Genomic DNA, 4,919 nt, shown 5'->3' with positions numbered 1-4,919 from the left:
CTCAAAAATACATACATACATACATACATACAATAAAAAAAGACCGGGCACAGTGGCTCATGCCTGTAATCCCAGCACTTTGAGAGACGGGCAGGAGGATTGTTTGAGCCCAAGAGTTGGAGACCAGCCTGGGCAACATAGGGAGAACCTGTTACTACACAAAGTAACACGACTAGCTAGATGTGGTGGCCCTTGCCTGTGTACCCAGCTACTGGGGAGGCTGAGGTGGGAGGATCACTTGAGCCTGGGAGGGCAAGCATCAGTGTGCTGTGATCGCACCACAGCACTCCAGCCTAGGTGACAGAGTGAGACCCTGCCTCAAAATAAATAAATACATACATACATACAAACTAAAAAGAAAAAGATTTTTATCTGAGATAATTTTAACTACAGTTGCTGTTTAATATGCAAAATTATGTGGTCAAGTAGATATATAGTCAAAAAGTAATTTGGTTTAATGGATTCTTTGTCAGTGTTTTTTCCTAGTTTTTCTCAAAATCCATCAGTTACAGAGTGTGGAAGTTGAAGGTAAATTCACATCCTGCTCCATCTGCAATGTATTAATGCCATGTTTTGCTAAAACTAGTATCTAAAGTATTTCCTTTTATTCTGGCAGTGCATCTAATTTCTCCTGAAATCTGGTGATGTAGATGAGTCATTTAGTGTGGCTGGTGGAAACAAATGCTTAAGACAGTGCCTAGATTATAGTAAGCAACTGTATGCATATATTTTAAATGAATAAAATTCCTTTTTAAAGAAATTTGCGGCGCAGACCTCATGCGTCCAGGCAGGAGGCCGCTGTGACCCAGGCCTCTGCTCCCCAGCGAGTGTGGCAGCCCAGAGCCATGGCTCTCACGAGTGGTTTATGTGGCGCTTGAGGCTACAAGTCCAAGCATCTTCCGCTCAAGGAGAAGTTAGAAGATGAGTTCCCCCGGCCGGTGTGGTGGCTCACGCATGTAATCCCAGCACTTTGGAAGGCCAAGGTGGGCAGATCATGAGGTCAGGAGTTCAAGACCATCCTGGCCAGCATAATGAAACACCGTCTCTACTAAAAATACAAAAAAAATTAGCCTGGCACGGTGGCGGGTGCCTGTAATCCCAGCTACTTGGGAGGCTGAGGCAGGAGAATTGCTTGAACCCAGGAGGTTGAGGTTGCAGTGAGCCAAGATCACACCACTACACTCCAGCCTGGGCAGCAGAGCAAGACTCCGTCTCAAAGGAAAAAAAAAAAAAAAGAAGATGAGTTCCTCTGGACTTTGGACATCTGCAGCGAAGGAACTCCCCAGGCTACCCGGTTCTTTGAAGCAATGGTAGCCGGGAAGTTGATTCACTCTAAGAAGAAAGGTGATGGCTATGTGGACACAGAAAACAAGTTTCTGAAGCTGGTGGCTGCCATCAAAGCCGCCTTGGCTCAGGGCTAATGTGCCCTGAAGGTAGAGTCCAGGGACCTTGACCCAGCTGCTCTCAGCAGACGCTTCATGACAGGACGGACTGAAACGTCTCATGGACGCCTGGTCTTCCCCTGTTCTTGCAGCTGCTGTTGGGGGCAGAGGTTGACACCCCCGGTCTTTACCTCTGTGTGGTAGAGTCTGTTTGTATGTGTCTTCCCCAGAATCCACACTGCCCTACCCTACTCCTGTTCCCCGATTTCATCATATCTCTGTGCATACTCTGTGTCTGCCCGGTTGTGTCCCAGATTTTGGGGGATGTCCCACCTCAGGCTTCCTTCTCAAAGGGAAGCCAAGAGAGGCATCAGGATGGGTGAGTCTCTGATTGTGGCAACGTTTGCAGCCGTTCACAATTCAACAAATATTGGACGAATTTAACCAAAAAAAAAAAAAAAAAAAAAAAAAAGAAATTTGCCCTGCTGTCTAGAGAAAAATAAGTTTCTTGTATTTATTTATGTATTTATGTATTAATTTATTTATTTTATTTATTTATTTATTTTTTTTTTTTTTTTTGAGACGGAGTCTTGCTCTGTCCCCCAGGGTGGAGTGCAGTGGCGCGATCTCGGCTCACTGCAAGCTCCACCTCCCGGGTTCACGCCATTCTCCTGCCTCAGCCTCCTGAGTAGCTGGGACTACAGGCGCCCACCACCACGCCCGGCTAATTTTTTGTATTTTTAGTAGAGACGGGGTTTCACCGTGTTAGCCTGGATGGTCTCGATCTCCTGACCTCGTGATCCGCCCGCCTTGGCCTCCCAAAGTGCTGGGATTACAGGCTTGAGCCACCGCGCCCGGCCGGTATTAATTTATTTTTGAGACAGGGTTTACCCTGTCACCCAGGCAGGAGTGTAGTGGCACCATCTAGGCTCACTGCAACCTCTGCCTCCCTGGCTCAAGTGATCCATTCCTACCTCAACCTCTTGAGTACCTGGGACTACAGATGAATGCCCCCACTAATTTTCTTCTCCTTCTTTTTTTTTTTTGGTAGAGATGGGTTTTTGCCATGTTGCCCAGGCTGGTCTCAAACCCCTGAACTCAAGCAATCCCTCCACCTCAGCCTCCCAAGGTGCTGGGATTACAGGTGTGAGCCACTGTTCCTGGCCCACTTTTTTAAATAGTAGAGTTGGAGTCTTGCTATATTGCTCAAGCTGGTCTCAAACACCTGGCCTCCAGCAATCCTGCCTCAGCCTCTCAAAGTGCTAGGATTACAGGTGTGAGCCACTATGCCTGGCCAATAAAATTTTAACAGGCTTTTTTTTTTTTTTCCTGGATCTCATGATTTAAAATTTTTTTTTTGGTTGGGCACTGTGGCTCGTGCCTGTAATCCCAGCACTTTGGAAGGCCAAAGGAGGGAGGATCCCTTGAGGCCAGGACCTTAAGATCAGCCAGGGTAACATGGCAGACCTCACCTCTACAAAAGAAAAAAATTTTAAATTAGCCAAATGTGGTGGTGTGTGCCTGCAGTCCTTGCTACTCGAGGTGCTGAGGCTAGAGGATTGCCTGAGCCCAGGAGTTCGAGGCTGCAATAAGCGATGATTGCATCACTCTACTCCAGCCTGGGAGACACAGCAAGACAGCCTCGAAAGAAAAAAAAAAAAAGTTTTAAATGGACAAAAATTAAGTAAACATTTTTTTCTGATGGCTGGGGAGAAATTATTTCATGATTTAGGATTTTATTATTTACAACAGTCTAAAATAATATCGGTGTCCTCCCACCCATTAGGATGGCTACTTTCAAAAAACAGAAAATAAGTGTTGGTGAGGATATGGTGAAAGTGGAACCCCGGTGCACTTTTGGTGAAAATGTCAAATGGTGCAGCTGCTGTGGGAAACAGTATGATGGTTCCTCAAAAAAATTAAAAATAGAAGTTTAGGCCGGGTGCGGTGGCTCACCCCTGTAATCCCAGCACTTTGGGAGGCAGAGGCGGGCGGATCACGAGGTCAGGAGATCGAGACCATCCTGGCTAACACGGTGAAACCCCGTCTCTACTAAAAATACAAAAAATTAGCCGGGCGTGGTGGGGGGCGCCTGTAGTCCCAGCTACTCGGAGAGGCTGAGGCAGGAGAATGGCGTGAACCTGGGAGGCGGAGCTTGCAGTGAGCCGAGATCGCACCACTGCACTCCAGCCTGGGAGACAGAGCGAGACTTGTCTAAAAAAAAAAAAAAAAAAAATAGAAGTTTAACTCTATGATTCAGCAATTCCACTTCTAGGTATACACCCAGAAGAATTGAAAGCAGAGTCTCCAATATATATTTGTATTCCCATGTTCATAGTAGTATTATTCGAAATAGCTAACATGTGGAAACAATCCAAGTGTCCATCTAGAGATGAATGAACAAGCAAAATGTGGTAGATACACACAATGAGCTATTATGATTCAGGCTTAAAAAGGAAGGAGATTTCATAGTATGCTACGACATGGATGAAACTTGAGGACTTTATGCTAAATGAAATAAGCCAATCACAAAACGACAACTACTATATGACTCTACTTATATAAGATAATTATAATAGTCAAAATCATAGAGACAGAAAGTAGAATCGTGGTTGCCAGGGACTGGAGGGAGGGCTAAATGAGGAATAATTGTATAATTGGTATAAAGTTTCAGTTTTATAAGAGAAAATAATAAGATGTATGGTGGTGATGGTTGAACACTGTAAATGTATTCAGTGCAATTGAACTGTACACTTAGCAATAGTTCATTTCATCAATTTTATTTTGTGTTCTTTTTTTTGTTTTTTAGAGACAGTGTCTCGTTCTGTCACCCACACTGGAGTGTAGTGATGTGACTGTAGCTCACTGGAGCCTTGACCTCCTGGGCTCAAATGATCCTCCCATCTCAGCCTCCCAAGCAGCACCAAGGGCTTGGTGTGGTGGCTCACCCCTGTAATCCCAGCACTTTGGAAGGCCAAGGCTGGCAGATCACTTGAGGTCAGGAGTTCAAGACCAGCCTGGCCAATATGGCCAAACCCTGTCTCTACTAGAAATACAAAAAAATTAGCCAGGCATAGTAGCGGGCGTCTGTAGTCCCAGCTACTGGGGAGACTGAAGCAGAAGAATTGCTTGAATCCAGGAGGCAGAGGTTGCAGTGAGCCAGGATTGTGCCACTGCACTCCAGCCTGGGTGACAGAGCGAGACTCCATCTCAAAGCAAACAAGCAAACAAGCAGAAGAACCAAGTAGCACCAAGCAGGTGTGAGCCACCATGCCTGGCTATTTATTTATTTATTTATTTATTTTTAAGAGATGGGGTCTTGCTATGTTACCCAGGCTGGTTTCAAACTTCTGGACTCAAGCAGTCTTTCCACCTCAGCCTCCCAAAGTGCTGGGATTACAGGAATTAGCCACCATGCCCAGCTCATGTATTTTATTTTATTTTGTTTATTTATTTATTTTTTGAGACAGAGTCTTGCTCTGTTGCCCAGCCTGGAATGCAGTGGCACAGTCTCAGCTCACCACACCCTCTGACTTC

General features: G+C 45.5%; 1 pseudogene; it reads left to right on the top strand.

The window, feature by feature from the left end:
* The first annotated feature begins 845 nt into the window (after positions 1-845).
* LOC116472252 (selenoprotein W-like) lies at positions 846-1,465 on the top strand (annotated as a pseudogene).
* The last annotated feature ends 3,454 nt before the right edge of the window (positions 1,466-4,919 follow it).

Source organism: Hylobates moloch, unplaced genomic scaffold (assembly GCF_009828535.3).
Source record: "Hylobates moloch isolate HMO894 unplaced genomic scaffold, HMol_V3 SCAFFOLD_8, whole genome shotgun sequence".
Taxonomy (NCBI): Eukaryota; Metazoa; Chordata; class Mammalia; order Primates; family Hylobatidae; genus Hylobates; species Hylobates moloch.
Note: the sequence above shows the minus strand (reverse complement) of the source record. Positions and strands in the feature narration are given on the sequence as shown.